Below are 16,713 nucleotides of genomic sequence, written 5' to 3'. Positions count from 1 at the left end.
TCGCTCTATCATCCGTGCGACAGACGAAAGCATCCCTCCATCATCTCCATGGGATTTCTTGCCTAATCAACGCGGTTTTCCAGAGCAATCCGCTCCAGCAAACAACTCAGTGTCAGTGGAGAATCTACAGCGACCAACAACGCAGCGAGAATCTGTCTCTCACATCTTGGACAACTTCGATGGAGCTGCTGAGAATGTCACATCACCATGTCAGACTGCGCCTGAACCGCCGCAAGACCTTCATCCGAAGGTAAAAGTTCTCACAGCTGGTTCACCGCAGGAAGTTCTGCAGCATGCGCAAGACCCTCCTCCCGTCAAATTTGCGTTATTGAACGTACAATCTATTTGTAACAAGACTTTCATTTTAAACGACCGCTTCACGTCTCATCACCTGGACTTTTTGTTTATAACGGAGTCTTGGCTCAGCGGTAACGACGTCATTCCACTTGGAGAACTCTGCCCTCCTCACTGCAGCTTTATGAATTCCCCTAGGGCTACTGGTCGTGGAGGTGGTCTGGTCACTGTTTATAATAACAACTTTAAATGTAGAATTGTACAAATTGATATGTTCTCCACTTTTGAGGTACAGCTTGTAAAGATAAATGCCACCCTCCTCTGTGCATTAGTTTACCGACCACCAAAAATTAAGCTTAATTGTAATTTCATTCAAGAATTTGCTGATCTACTATCTTTTATGGCCTCTCGCTCTGACAATTTCATGATTTTAGGGGATTTTAACATTCACATCTGTTGCCCATCAAAACCTTTGGTTAAGGACTTTTTATGCCTTGTGGACTCTTTCAATCTTGTGCAATCTGTTATGGCCCCGACACATCAGAAAGGCCACACATTAGACCTAGTATTGTCTTATGGTTTCAATGTTTCCAACTTAGAAATTATGGATGTTGGGGTCTCTGATCATTTTTTGATTTTATTTGAATCTATTTTGTTTTGTCCCCCTGTATCTCCCCCTAAGTCCTATTCCTTTGCCTGTTCTATTAATTCCACCACAGCCACAACATTCTCTAATACTTTCATCCTCTCTCACTCACCTACTATCTCTGTTGCTATTTCCACCTGCTCTGACATTGAAGAATTAGTCACTCTCTTTAATGCATCCTGTCTTGAGACCTTAGACTGTGTTGCCCCACTAAAACAAAAGTGTGTCAAAACTATCACCACTCCATGGTTAAATGCCACGACCCGTTCTGTCAGAAAATCTTGCAGGAATGCAAAGCGCAAATGGAAAAAAGAGAAGCTTCAGGTCTTCTATGACCTTTTCAGAGATTCTCTAAAGACCTACCAAAACTCTGTTAAGGCAGCAAAGGTTGAGTACTATGCTCAGCTTATCAACAATAATGCTCATAGGCCTAAAGTTTTATTTAATACCATTAACTCTATTATAAATCCCGCCTCTGCGTCATCTACTCTTGCCCCTTCAACAGAAATCTGTGAGAAGTTCCTCAACTTCTTCATCAATAAAATTGACAAAATAAAATCTCAAATCTCACCTCCAGATTCGGATCCCTCAGTGATAGATCTTTCACCTAGCTGCCTCCAACAGTTTCAGGCTATATCTTCCTCCCAGCTTTCTGAGGTGGTCTTCCATATGAAATCTACATCCTGCCACTTAGATGTTTTACCTGCACGCCTTTTTAAAGAAGTTTTTACCATCATCTGCCCTCTTGTATTGGCCATAATTAATCACTCACTAACCAATGGAGTGTTCCCCTCAGGTTTTAAACGTGCAATTGTGCAACCTTTACTTAAAGGAGAAGTTCGGTGTGAAATTGACCTTAGCTGTACTGAAAGATGTTGCCGAGTACTCACATGTGTCCAATAGGCACCTTCGCTCACCCCCTAGCATTCCAAATTACGCCGTTTTTAGCCGAGTAGCTGTGGGGGCATAGCGTAGCCTATGCAACTAAATCGCTATTTTTACACCATTAAAAAGGTTCCAAGTAACTCCACACTACATTGGTAGGTTTCTGAGGGTCTTGGAACCTTTTTAATTGTGTAAAAATAGCGATTTAGCTGCATAGGCTACGCTATGCCCCCCACAGCTACTCGGCTAAAAACGGCGTAATTCGGAATGCTAGGGGGTGAGCGAAGGTGCCTATTGGACACATGTAAGTACTCGGCAACATCTTTCAGTACAGCTAAGGTCAATTTCACACCGAACTTCTCCTTTAAGAAACCTAACCTTGAGCCCAGTGACCTGAAGAATTATAGGCCTATTTCTATATTACCTTTTCTGTCAAAGATACTAGAAAAGGTTGTCCTCTCTCAGGTTTCTTCTTATCTGAGTGAGTTCAATATATGTGATAAATTCCAATCAGGTTTTAGATCTCTGCACAGCACTGAATCGGCCTTGCTTAAAGTCCAAAACGACATTCTCTTAGCAGTTGATTCTGGATATTGTGCCCTCTTGGTGCTTCTTGATCTGAGTGCAGCATTTGACACCATTGACCATAACATCCTATTAAAACGCTTGGAGGATGAAGTTGGTCTCCAGGGTTCTGTAAATTCCAATCAGGTTTTAGATCTCTGCACAGCACTGAATCGGCCTTGCTTAAAGTCCAAAACGACATTCTCTTAGCAGTTGATTCTGGATCTTGTGCCCTCTTGGTGCTTCTTGATCTGAGTGCAGCATTTGACACCATTGACCATAACATCCTATTAAAACGCTTGGAGGATGAAGTTGGTCTCCAGGGTTCTGTTTTGCAATGGTTCTCTTCTTATCTTAGTGATAGATCATTTTCAGTTAGTTTAGGCAATTTCTCCTCTTCCTCTGCCCTTATAAAATGTGGTGTTCCTCAGGGTTCCATTTTGGGCCCTCTTTTATTCTCTCTTTATATGCTACCCCTTGGCTCAATTTTTAAAAAGTATAACATTCAGTATCACTGCTATGCAGATGACACTCAGTTTTACCTGCCTGTTAACACTAATGGCATTTGTTCTTTGGAGAATATTTTTAACTGTCTCAGTGACATCAAATGCTGGATGGCAAGAAATGTTCTTCAACTGAACGAAAGTAAAACTGATATAATTATTTTTGGCCCTCCAAGTGATGTTTCTATCTTGAAAAATGCACTAGGCCCTCTCTCTGCAAACTGCCACAGTGAAGTAAAGAATCTTGGGGTTTTCTTTGACTCCTCTTTAAATTTTTATAAGCAAGTAAATAGTGTGGTCAAAGGCAGCTTTTTCCAGTTAAGAACCATTGCAAAACTGAAGCCCTTTTTGTCCTTCTCCGATCTTGAAACTCTTATACATGCTTTCATAACATCTAGACTAGATTATTGTAATTCCTTATATGCAGGCCTGACCCACTCCGCTCTCAACAGACTTCAGCTAGTTCAAAATGCAGCAGCTAGATTATTAAGTGGCTCTAAGAAACGTGAGCATATAACTCCTGTGTTGGCTAAGCTGCACTGGTTACCTGTGGAGCACAGAGTTAAGTTTAAAATTGTACTTTTTGTCTTCAAAGCCCTCAGTGGTTTGGCACCTAGTTACAGGGCCGTAGTCACCATAGACATTGAGGGGGACGTGTCCTCCCCAATATTGAAATATGACCAAAATGTCCCCCCCAATTTTCGGACATAGAAAAATAAAGAAAGAATAAAGCGCTATACTAGGCCTACAGGAAACCAACACGTATCTGAAATGTAATCAAACGTAAATAACACACAAATTAGTTACCTATGGTTTCAGAGTAGCCTACACCCCTGAGTGGTTTGTCCTGGTGATTTTCCGTTTTTCGTTAGTGGCGTGCGCTATCAAAAGCTTCCATTTACTGCACCCTACTGCGGTGAGGTAGGGCTGTCAACAATATCGCAAAAGCTACCAAAACAATTTTCACAAAACTTCTTGGAAAGGTGTAGCACAGGCTAAGGAAATCTCATACATGTTTGGAGCCGATCAGACTGAAAGGGAACATTTTCCATATTGTAGCCTATTCTCGCAATGATAGCGAAAGTGAAACGTTTCATTTTAAATGATGAATTTGTGCAAGCCTGTGTCATTTCTTTCACGTCTTTAATGCATTCATATGCTAGTAGTAAAGCCAGAAATTACCGTGTATAGGCCTCTTAGAAATGATTGTTGCATATTATTTATATGCGCACTCAATCGCGCATCCATGCAGGCAAAACGTGATCAAATGTGGCGACGTTTACAATACGTGATAGCCTAGTTAATGTGAATCGCGGACAATAACCAAAGAAAGGAATTTGCACCTCCATTCACCAATTAAAGGCTGTAGTAGGCCTAGTGTTTCTACATGTTGGCACAAAACGTAATTTCTGTCAGAAGCCAGTCTATAATGCATACAGGGGTAACATGAGGTGAGTCAGACAGAAGAGGGGCCTGTCTTAGTAGCCTATTCCTGAATCCTGTCCCTTTCAAACTACGTTAAAATTGTGTGATTAGCCGCCAGCATAATAAAATCTGAATTAAAAGACAAAATCTTATTAGGCTCCAAACCTATGAGTCTAAGCCTTAGTTTAAAAAACTCTTCAGGTGTAAGTAATAAGTCAAAGAACCACATTATGTGTAATATAGAGGTTATCAAAAGATACTCTAGTTTGTAATTTCTTTTAAAGTATATTTGGGGGGGGGGGGGGGGGGGGGCTTCTGTTTGGGGGTCCCTCAGACCCCATTACAGATTTGGTCCCCCCCAATGTTGACATCATGACTACGGCCTTGCCTAGTTACATAGGTGACCTACTAATTCCTTACAGCACTCCAAGATCACTTAGGTCTTCATCTCAGAATCTTCTCTATATCCCCAAAACACGCCTTAAAACTAAGGGTGATAGAGCCTTCTCTGTTGTTGCCCCCCAACTCTGGAATAGTCTACCTGTACATATTAAGTCCTCTCCAACCATTGACTGCTTTAAGTCTAACTTAAAGACTTTCATTTTCTCCCAAGCTTTTAATCTACCTTAATACCCCCCCCCACACACACACACATATACTCTTTATTCTTTATTTTATTTTTGACCAATTTGTTTATTATTTCAATTATTTATTTATTTTCCCCCCATGTTATGTGATTATTGTTGTTGTACCATTGTCATTGTTTTATGTTTGTTTGTAAGCACTTTGGTTCAACTCAGTTGTTTTTAAATGTGCTATAGAAATAAAGTTGACTTGACTTGACTTGACTTATGCTAACCATGTTACTTAGCTAACTTAACTAACATTTTCTAGCAGTTTTGTTCAACATGCTAACTATGCTAGCAATGCTAACATGCTAACTATATTAACCATGTGACTTAGCTAACTTAGCTAATCATTTTTAGTAGTTATGCTAACTATGATAATGAGCATGCTAACATGTTAGCATAATAACTATGTTAACCATGTTACTTAGCTAACTTAGCTAATAATTTTTAGCAGTTTTGCTAAAAATGTTAACTAGCATGTTAACATGCTAGCATGCTAACTATGCTAACCATATTACTTAGCTAACCTAACTAATCATTTTTAGCAGTTTTGCTAAAATGCTAACTAGCATGCTAACTATATTAACCATGTTACTTAGCTAACTTAGCTAATAATTTTTAGCAGTTTTGCTAAAAATGTTAACTAGCATGTTAACATGCTAGCATGCTAACTATGCTAACCATGTTACTTAGCTAACTTCGCTAATCATTTTTAACAGTTATGTTAACTATGCTAACTAGCATGTTAACATGTTAGCATGCTAATTATGCTAACCATGTTACTTAGCTAACCTAGCTAATCATTTTTAGCAGTTTTGCTAAAAATGCTAACTAACATGTTAACATGGTAGCATGCTAACTATGCTAACCATGTGACTTAGCTAACCTAGCTAATCATTTTTAGCCGTTTTGTTAAAAATGCTAACAATGTTAGTAATGCTAACATGCTAACTTTGCTAACCATGTTAACTTGCTACAGTGGGTAGGAGTCATAGTTGATGAAAAGTGTTGACATAGTTGATGACAAGTTAAAAGTTGTTGATAGACAGCAAGTGAATGTATATAGTTTAAAAGTTTAAAAGTTGAATGTAGATAGTTTAAAAGTTGTTGATAGACAGCTAGTTTAATAGATATATAGTTTAATGATAGTTTAAAAGTAGACCGTTTAAAAGTTGAATGTAAAAAGTTCAGTAGTTTAATGGGTTACATTGTTTAACAGTGGATTATTGTAGTGAGGACTTTTATTTTGAAACAGTTTTGGGCAGAGGAAACAGTTGAATAGGATGTGTAGTCTTAATTGACCCAGATTGTATGCTTAAAGCCTGAGGCTGCAGGTGGCCTGAACACCTGCCATAGGATTCTAATTGCTTAATGGCCGTATTATGATGTCATAATCGGCAATGTTAAGTCTATGGGGATTTTTAAAAAGTTTTTCTTTAATAGTTTAAAAAGTATAAAAGTTTCAAAGTTGAAAAGACATAGCAACCCGATCTGTTTGAAGACCTACGTTACAAAGTTTGAATGAAGTTTCTAAGTTAAACTGTTCAAGAGAAATTGCGTATGGAAAAAGTGGTAAGCGGAATAATAATAACTAGAAATGCAATTCCAAGGAATTACCAGTGCATGAAAATGCTAAAGTTGTGATGTAAAATATCATGTATAGTTAAAACAGATAATACAGAGATGGTTACTACGGTGATGCTAGGATAGACATGGTGGTTGCATAGCTTAATAAAAGTTGATAGTTTAAAAGTAGACTGTTTAAAAGCTGAATGTAGATAGTTTAAAAGTTGTTGATAGACAGTAGATAGTTTAAAAGTTGTTGATAGACAGCTAGTTTAATAAATAGTGTAATGATAGTTTAAAAGTAGACCGTTTAAAAGTTGAAGGTAAATAGTTTAAAAGTTGTTGACAGACTGGAAGTTGAATGAATGTTGATATTTAAATAGTTTAATGGCTGTGTATAGGTAGATATTTGACGATAACTGAAAGTTGGAATGGCTCTAATGTTTGCTAGCAGTTATGCTAAGATTTTTAATTCTGCTAACCATGCTACTTAGCAAATGTTTTATAACAGTGCTAGCAATGCTAACAGGCTAACCATGCTACTTAGCTAACTTAACTAACATTTTCTAGCAGTTTTGTTAAACATGCTAACTATGTTAGCAATGCTAACATGCTAACTATATTAATCATGTGACTTAGCTAATCATTTTTAGCAGTTATGCTAACTATGCTGACTAGCATGCTAACATGTTAGCATGCTAACTATGTTAACCATGTTACTTAGCTAACCTAGCTAATCATTTTTAGTAGTTATGCTAACTATGTTAACTAACATGTTAGCATGTAAACTATGCTAACCATGTTACTTAGCTAACTTAGCTAATCATTTTTAATAGTTTTGTTAAAAATGCTAACTAGCATGTTAACATGGTAGCATGCTAACTATGCTAACCATGTGACTTAGCTAACCTAGCTAATCATTTTTAGCCGTTTTGTTAAAAATGCTAACAATGTTAGCAATGCTAACATGCTAACTTTGCTAACCATGCTAACTAGCTACAGTGGGTAGGAGTCATAGTTGATGAAAAGTGTTGACATAGTTGATGACAAGTTAAAAGTTGTTGATAGACAGCAAGTGAATGTATATAGTTTAAAAGTTTAAAAGTTGAATGTAGATAGTTTAAAAGTTGTTGATAGACAGCTAGTTTAATAGATATATAGTTTAATGATAGTTTAAAAGTAGACCGTTTAAAAGTTGAATGTAAAAAGTTCAGTAGTTTAATGGGTTACATTGTTTAACAGTGGATTATTGTAGTGAGGACTTTTATTTTGAAACAGTTTTGGGCAGAGGAAACAGTTGAATAGGATGTGTAGTCTTAATTGACCCAGATTGTATGCTTAAAGCCTGAGGCTGCAGGTGGCCTGAACACCTGCCATAGGATTCTAATTGCTTAATGGCCGTATTATGATGTCATAATCGGCAATGTTAAGTCTATGGGGATTTTTAAAAAGTTTTTCTTTAATAGTTTAAAAAGTATAAAAGTTTCAAAGTTGAAAAGACATGGCAACCCGATCTGTTTGAAGACCTACGTTACAAAGTTTGAATGAAGTTTCTAAGTTAAACTGTTCAAGAGAAATTGCGTATGGAAAAAGTGGTAAGCGGAATAATAATAACTAGAAATGCAATTCCAAGGAATTACCAGTGCATGAAAATGCTAAAGTTGTGATGTAAAATATCATGTATAGTTAAAACAGATAATACAGAGATGGTTACTACGGTGATGCTAGGATAGACATGGTGGTTGCATAGCTTAATAAAAGTTGATAGTTTAAAAGTAGACTGTTTAAAAGCTGAATGTAGATAGTTTAAAAGTTGTTGATAGACAGTAGATAGTTTAAAAGTTGTTGATAGACAGCTAGTTTAATAAATAGTGTAATGATAGTTTAAAAGTAGACCGTTTAAAAGTTGAAGGTAAATAGTTTAAAAGTTGTTGACAGACTGGAAGTTGAATGAATGTTGATATTCAAATAGTTTAATGGCTGTGTATAGGTAGATATTTGACGATAACTGAAAGTTGGAATGGCTCTAATGTTTGCTAGCAGTTATGCTAAGATTTTTAATTCTGCTAACCATGCTACTTAGCAAATGTTTTATAGCAGTGCTAGCAATGCTAACAGGCTAACCATGCTACTTAGCTAACTTAACTAACATTTTCTAGCAGTTTTGTTAAACATGCTAACTATGTTAGCAATGCTAACATGCTAACTATATTAATCATGTGACTTAGCTAATCATTTTTAGCAGTTATGCTAACTATGCTGACTAGCATGCTAACATGTTAGCATGCTAACTATGTTAACCATGTTACTTAGCTAACCTAGCTAATCATTTTTAGTAGTTATGCTAACTATGTTAACTAACATGTTAGCATGTAAACTATGCTAACCATGTTACTTAGCTAACTTAGCTAATCATTTTTAATAGTTTTGTTAAAAATGCTAACTAGCATGTTAACATGGTAGCATGCTAACTATGCTAACCATGTGACTTAGCTAACCTAGCTAATCATTTTTAGCCGTTTTGTTAAAAATGCTAACAATGTTAGCAATGCTAACATGCTAACTTTGCTAACCATGCTAACTAGCTACAGTGGGTAGGAGTCATAGTTGATGAAAAGTGTTGACATAGTTGATGACAAGTTAAAAGTTGTTGATAGACAGCTAGTGAATGTATATAGTTTAAAAGTTTAAAAGTTGAATGTAGATAGTTTAAAAGTTGTTGATAGAAAGCTAGTTTAATAGATAGATAGTTTAATGATAGTTTAAAAGTAGACCGTTTAAAAGTTGAATGTAAAAAGTTCAGTAGTTTAATGGGTTACATTGTTTAACAGTGGATTATTGTAGTGAGGACTTTTATTTTGAAACAGTTTTGGGCAGAGGAAACAGTTGAATAGGATGTGTAGTCTTAATTGACCCAGATTGTATGCTTAAAGCCTGAGGATTCTAATCATCTAATGATGTCATAATAGGCAATGTTAAGTCTATGGGGAATTTTCAAAAGTTTTTCTTTAATAGTTTAAAAAGTATAAAAGTTTCAAAGTTGAAAAGACATAGCAACTCGATCTGTTTGAAGACCTACGTTACAAAGTTTGAATGAAGTTTCTAAGTTAACCCTTACAAGCCCGACCGTTCTAATTTCGTTAAAATTTTAACGATGACCAATCATCTAATATCTCAGCTGTCCAATGCCTGATTTTATTTCTGAAATCTTCCCCGTAATGCTGACAACATAAGCTTCAATTTGATATGATTGGTTAAGAGGTTTATGGCGCGAAATGTTTTGGATACTTGAAGATGAGTCGTGAAAAAAACGTTTCACTTCAGTCGTACATTTTGACATGGACCGCCAGATGCCACCATCAGTTTACCTCGACTGGAAACCACACAGCTGGATAAACTGAGGTAATATATGTTTTTACATAGTTTCTAGTTATAGTTAATCTTAATCTGTAGTCATAAAATCATGTTATTTGACAGTAATATGCTTTCTCATCAGCGTCAACATTATGGCATAGCGGGGGCTAAGTGCATCGTCATGTAACTTTAGCTAGCTGCATTACTCTGAACTGCTTGCAGTATTCTCGTTTGCTTTGATATCAGTTATTTTCATTTGACAATTTCATTTAAAAACCTGTTAGTATATAACCTGTAAGTAAGTTTGTTTTCTAGTACCAATTTGCTTGTTGGGTAAGCATTATATTGGCAAGTCAGTATAGCATACCAAAGCTGAATAAATCAATGGGCGCCGCATTTCTAAGTTGCGTTCTCTTACATGAAATAAGTTGAGCGATATTTTTACTCCTCTCAATATGTAGTTGTAGAAAACAAGATGTGAAATCACGGATTCTGTCAGAAATGTAGTGCTAATTAACTTATTGCCTCTCCTCGGGTTGTTACCTCGCTAGGCAGTTTGTAGTGAACTGTTTTACCTTGCTAAGACGTGCTTGTCAGACGTGCTTGTCTCAACATTTCCTAAGATGGCATGACTTGATATTCTACTCTTCTCAATATGTAGTTATAGAAAACATGATGTGAAATCACATATTATGTCAGAAATGTCATTATTGCATTTCAGCAGTTAGTTACTAGGTGAAATGTAATCTGTCTTTATCTTAATGCCAGCCAGGCAATCAGATTTAGGGTAGCTAAACCCATGTGTAATAAAATGACTTTTACTTCTAAATATTTTTGAGTTACTCAGAATGCTTCAATAGTTTAGGCTACCTCTTCTTGTGTATGTATGTGCACACACGCACGCATCTGTAGTTTTGTGATTTTATTTTTTAAATTAATAAAGGTATTACATTTGTATGATTTTACTGTTGTTTCAGATGGAGGATGACAAGACCTACACAGACCTCCTTGCAGGCCTGAAGAGGTAGCTGACTGCTGATGAGCTTGCACTCAAAATGTTGAAGACCATGTGAGGATGGAGGAATAAGGTATAGATTTAGGTGGCGTGCGTAGGGTGGTGTAGACTGTCACTAAAACACTGTGAAATAGACTTGTTATGTTGTTTTTTATATGTTGTTGTCCCAGGCATATGTGGTTTTACCAACCGGAACGGGTGGGAGGTTGTGCTTAGTAGGCCGTTGTATGCAAACACACAGTACAGGGGCATGGGACGAAGAGACCCCAGAAGAGTTTCACAGTTTTCTGGGATTGATCATTGACATGGGACTTCACTTCCCTCCCTAATATCCATTGCTACTGGGGAACCAAGTCTCTGAAGGGATCAGGGAGCATTGACCAAATGAGATACATATTGTGTACTTTTTCTCCATTGACATTGCCGTTGTCAGTAGTTTCTTATTATTTCAAGTAGGGCTGCACGATATATCTAAAATCTATCCTTATCGCGATATCAACATTTGCGATGGACATACCGCAAAGATTACTTAATTTTCGATAAATTTCGATACATTTTCTGTGCCGTGCGAATTCCATACAGTCTATGGTGTATTCACATTCTGAATGTCAACATATTTTACCAAACCGATGCTGTGATGCTGCCCTAGAAGCCCGTCCCCTACCAGTTTAGGTGTGTGGTGTTTTAGGTGTTGAGGCGGGAGCTAATGTTGTGATGGCTGAAGATCGAGCAAGGTAGGTTACACTTAGGTGAAGAGGAATTGGTGACTAAAAGGAAAAGCATGTCTGTTCTATGGAAATATTTTGGTTTTATTAAGGATGACGTGTTACAAACACAACGCCAAATGCGTCCTTCTCCACTGACAGAAGATATCTGTCTTTCACTGTAAGGCTTGTATTTCATGATTTGCATTTAGCAAAAGCCCCAGACAGCAGCAGAGAGGTAATCAGGATTCGTTATTTGTAAAAGTTGTTTAGCCTACTTCGTTGGACTGTGCGATGTGCCCCTTACTTTCACTTTCCGCTGCACTTGGCATGCCGGTAGCCTACACTGTAAAACCGAACAGTACAAGTAAAACAATGTTTTTGATTTGTAAACACTCAAAAATGAAAAAAAGTTAATAGTACTCTAATCGTCTGTGTTACTTGAACAAATTTGAACTTTTAAGTTGACAGCACTCATCCGCTTTAAGTAATTTGAAAAAATAGAAAGCGTGGGAAACTTCGCAAATTGTAGCAAATTTGTAGGCGGATCTTCTGCCATAGTGGACCTTGTGTACAGCACCAACGCCGAGTGACAAGCGACGACGGCAACGGTCGACCACCAGATGACAAGAGACGAGAACAAGAGCAGTGAAAATAGACAACGAGAGAGGAGACGACGAGAAGAGAGAAAAACCGCAATTAAACGTAAGTGGAAAAGTGAGGTGCATGTTGACCCTAAAGCACGTCCTTTATCATATTGTTTAAAAACCCGAATGTTTGAAAATATTGTCTTAGGCTACGTGACGTAACTTTATCCGGTTAGAACTAGCTAGCACTAGCAGCTAAGAATTTGGCTGCTGTATGCCAGCACTTGCTGGATCAGCCAGCGATCTAACTCAATTTGCCAATGTGAGTACTAAAAATATGAACTAATTAACCCCCGTTAGCACTATTTAACACAATAGCTTGGAAGTGCAAGCTTTGTGGTGCACTGGGTCTAATTCCAGACTCTTTTCTTCAGTGGTTCCATGTTGGTGGAATGAACTGCCCAGTGCTCTCCGTTCCTGTGGTAGTTTTGGGTCGTTTAAGAGGGGTCTAAAGACATTCCTATTCAACATATACTTAGTTGTTTAAGCGCTTATGTGTTATGGTTTATATAATGTTGTTTTATTTTAATTGGGCTGTTAATTAATTTGACATTATTGTTTATTATTGATATTCTCCTTAATGTAGTCTTAGCATGTTATTGTGTTTATATTATTGATTGAATTGACATTATTGTTTTATTATTGCCTTTCCCCTTTTTTACATTGCTTTTTTTATTAGGCTATTGATTGAATTGATATTATTGTGTACTACAACTATTCTCCTTACTATATTTGACCTAGATTTTAATCTGTTCCCTGTTCATTTTTAAATATTATTATGTTGTTTTGTATTTATATGTCGCTTTGGACAAAGGCGTCTGCTAAATCCATAACCATAACCATAACCATAACCACTGCTTGATAACAGGGCACAGGTCCTGCAACATTATCGTTTACAGCATGTTAGCAATGTTTCCTCCATTAACGTTAGTCCACTGTCATGTTACTGACTGTCTGCACATTTAAGTCAGTAGCCTAAATTCATTTGACACGGTCACACACAGTTCATGCTCAGTCAGAATGTGTATTATTCGCATGTCAGCTGTGTAGTTGAAAACAACCATTTAATGTGCAAACTGTTCTCGGCCATTTAAGGATGCATTTAAAGTGGCATTTAAAGCGACATCATGAGATGGTGGATTGTCCTAATAGAGATTGTCAGTATGTTCAAATGTGTATTCGTCCTTCAATTCACAGATTCAGAAGTTGATGCAAACAACATTGGCATTGAGAAGGAAGGAGATCATATCAGACGTCCTTCCCCGCAGACATAGCCTATTGGTTCGGTGGTGGCCTGCAATCATGTTGGAATCCCAGGTAAGCATTTCTTTTGTACAAATACTTGGAATAGATTCATTTCATGTGTGGTTCTGACCAAATGTGTTTTAAATCTTTACACTTACCCCCCTATTTTGAGTTTTTGCTCGAAATTGCACACCGCCTACTAACAATGGCCCTGTTTCCACATACTAAGAGTGCTTGACCCCCTTTGAAAGCAGAGGTCTTGTAGATTACAACTCCTCCATGGACTTAAGATAAAAAGAATGCTTTGGTTTCAGAAGCTGTACTATCAAAGAAAGGTAATCCTATTGAATTGCATTTTGTAGTTATTAACTGGCTTGACTCCATGTTTTCTCATGCAGGGATCCTCAGATGTAAATATCCGACGTGCTGTGACCAGGGATGGAAATTAACCACCCGCCCCCCGCCAAATGCGGGTAGTTTTGTGCGCTGGCGGGTGAATTTGGTCAACTTACCAGCCACTGTGGCGGGTAGAGCTAGCGTACCACAAATAGTCAGATCCGGTCTAATTTTCATACTTATTGACGGTTAAAAATAAGAAAGTGTTTGTAGGGATCATGTAGCCTAACATTGCCAGCCTATAAGGGTAAATCGCGCTGATTTGAAGTTCTACAACTCTGAGCCGCCACCGCAGCATAGCAGCACTGGTGCAGCGCTTCACTTTCACTTCACTACCATTAAGAAACTGTCACTATGCTTTCATGTGCCACTGCTAGATTATTTCAGGATGATTGCATAGACATAAATCTAGTGAGATCTGTGGATCTGCGTTATATCTTCACAGGCTAATATTCTCACGTAAATAGTTCTCTTTTGAATTGGCCCGTAGGCCTAGGTATTTTAATCCGGCCCGCGACACGCTGCTATTTAGACCTATGAGGCAGACAGACGGACATCTCCACACCCATTCGTCGTGATGGAATATCTCACAAACTTTTCATTCAAAGAAATTACAAACTGTATCAGAATAAACAGCAGAACTTACCGAACGCAAAGGTGTAAAGCATTCCCTTATACAAGTTATAGCCGTTCGCGAGTAATCCGGTTTTGAAATTGAAGCAAATGTCTACACGGTCTCCAACGTTGGGCTTTTGTCATATATGATAAGGCCAAATACAAAATAAATGTTAACAATATCGCCTAGATAACTGCACAACCAGAGTTTTTCCAATGTAGTTTCACAAAATGCTAAGCATGCATATTACGTTTCTTAAAGCTGAGCTGTGCTTAAATTGTTCAGTGTATGATTTCATTACGGGCCAAATAGAAAATAAATGCTAAATGTTAAATATAGCCTTGATACCTGTAAATATTTAAATCAGATGATGTACACTATAGTTAGATCAAGTTGAAGAGTTGGATTATAGGATGCTCCAGAACTCACACAAACGGAGTCTTAAAGGAGCCACACCACTTTTATGACAAGACACTGTAGCATATGTGGTTCTGTTGACCTTTAGTTTTGTTGCTACTGTGCTTGGAGGACAGGTTTAGGGCAAAACTCAGCACATTTTAGTCATATTGCAATAATGCCGATTACCGTGATCATTTTGGGTAGCCTACTATAATCATGATATCACATTTTCATGCCGTTTCTCTAGTGGCTGGTAAAAAAGTTGAGTGGCTGGTAGATTTTGGAATCCACCAGCCACAGTGGCAGGTAGAAAAAATATTTAATTTCCATCCCTGGCTGTGACGCTCCGTGGCCTTCCTTTCTACCTCCATGAGGATGATGCCACTTTTCTAAAGACATGGGATGTAAGTAAGTATGTTTTCTATTGACATGACAGTTAAAGCGTAACTGTGGCATTAAGCGACCCATGGCCTGTTGTTTCGAGGTCAACGCATGCTATTAGAATGAAAAACAATGAGAAAATTGAGTACAACATAAAGCAAATACTGGTCCAGCAGCTTAAATGGGTGGTTCAGGATTTTGGACATAGGACCTAATTTCCAAGTTAGCAAGTGTGTTATTTATCAGTGGAGACCGTTTTTAACACGTTTCACCCAGTCCTCGTCTATTCAGGCGTTATATTTATTTGCCTCGGTGTACTATGGAGTGGGTAAGACTGTTTTTAGTGGCAGGCTTACACATACTGTTGACTCGCGCCAGCCTAGCACCTGCGAACTCTGCAACTAGAAGGACTGGATGAAACGTGTTGAAAACGGTTTCCAACTTGTGTTTTTATCTTGGATCTTGGCACAAGGGATTATAACACCTAATCCTGTGTATTAATGTAATATCACACTTGGTAACTTGGAAATGAGGTCCTATGTCCAAAATCCTGAACCACCCCTTTAAACTAACCTAACAAGGCATTTTAACTGAACTGAAACTAAAGCCAAATTCCCTGGTAGGTTATCAATAGCTGCTGGGCCACTACTCAGTCTATGTTGCACCAATTTTTTAAATTCTTTTAATTTTATTCTTACGAACAGCCGTGACCTCGAACAACAGGGCTATGTGTCGAATAACGCTGGAGTTACATTTCAAGCTTTTGTTTTTCTGTTTGTTTTTTCACCAAGAAACTCCAGGGAAGTTACTTAGTATTATTTCAAGTAATTATTTCAATAATGCAACTGCCCTGGAAAAGTTTGAAGATAAAATGTTAAACTTAATATGACATGGTATCACTTGACATGTAATGCCTATTAGATATTCAATTAACACACAATTGTTCTTTGTTCATTTCTTCAGGTCTCTCAATCGGAGTTCCCAGATATTGAGGACCTTACTGTTGAACTCATTCTGATCAGCACGAACAGTGCAAATGCATCCCTCTGCCCAAAGAAGACTCCTGTTGTTTTGGATTGAAATGATTGTTGAATTTCCTAGCATTGGTCAGGCATTTGTCATAAAGTATCTATCTATCTATCTAGATAGATAGTATCTATCTATCTATCTATCTATCTGTCTATCGATCTATCTATCTATCTATCTATCTATCTAGTCTTTATGCCCTTGATCTAAACTGTGTTTATTTGAATTTAGCCTCCACTACAGCCCTGTTCTGAACTCCAACCTGTATTTGTTTCCATGGTTTACATGAAAATAAAAGATTAAGAAGAATTTCACTGGCCTTTGTCAACCTTTTTAATAATTTTCTTTCAAGTCCTTAGTTGAAACTAATCAAAATTGACAAGTTTGTTCAACTTTCTGGAAATTAAAACTTTTAAGT

General features: G+C 37.5%; 1 protein-coding gene and 1 long non-coding RNA gene across 2 annotated transcripts in view; one reads left to right on the top strand and one right to left on the bottom strand.

The window, feature by feature from the left end:
- slc38a8b (solute carrier family 38 member 8b) overlaps nt 1-16,713 on the bottom strand; it is a 123,030-nt gene that overhangs the window by 88,087 nt on the left and 18,230 nt on the right. The window lies entirely within an intron of this gene.
- On the top strand, nt 15,225-16,609 carry LOC143126019 (uncharacterized). The gene is made up of 2 exons (XR_012987345.1): nt 15,225-15,296; nt 16,233-16,609. It is a non-coding gene; the product is annotated as an uncharacterized LOC143126019 (long non-coding RNA).

Source organism: Alosa pseudoharengus, unplaced genomic scaffold (assembly GCF_046254945.1).
Source record: "Alosa pseudoharengus isolate Yale_2024_CS ecotype anadromous, Long Island Sound unplaced genomic scaffold, YU_APseudo_1.1 YU_APseudo_1.1_scf_16, whole genome shotgun sequence".
NCBI lineage: Eukaryota > Metazoa > Chordata > Actinopteri > Clupeiformes > Clupeidae > Alosa > Alosa pseudoharengus.
Note: the sequence above shows the minus strand (reverse complement) of the source record. Positions and strands in the feature narration are given on the sequence as shown.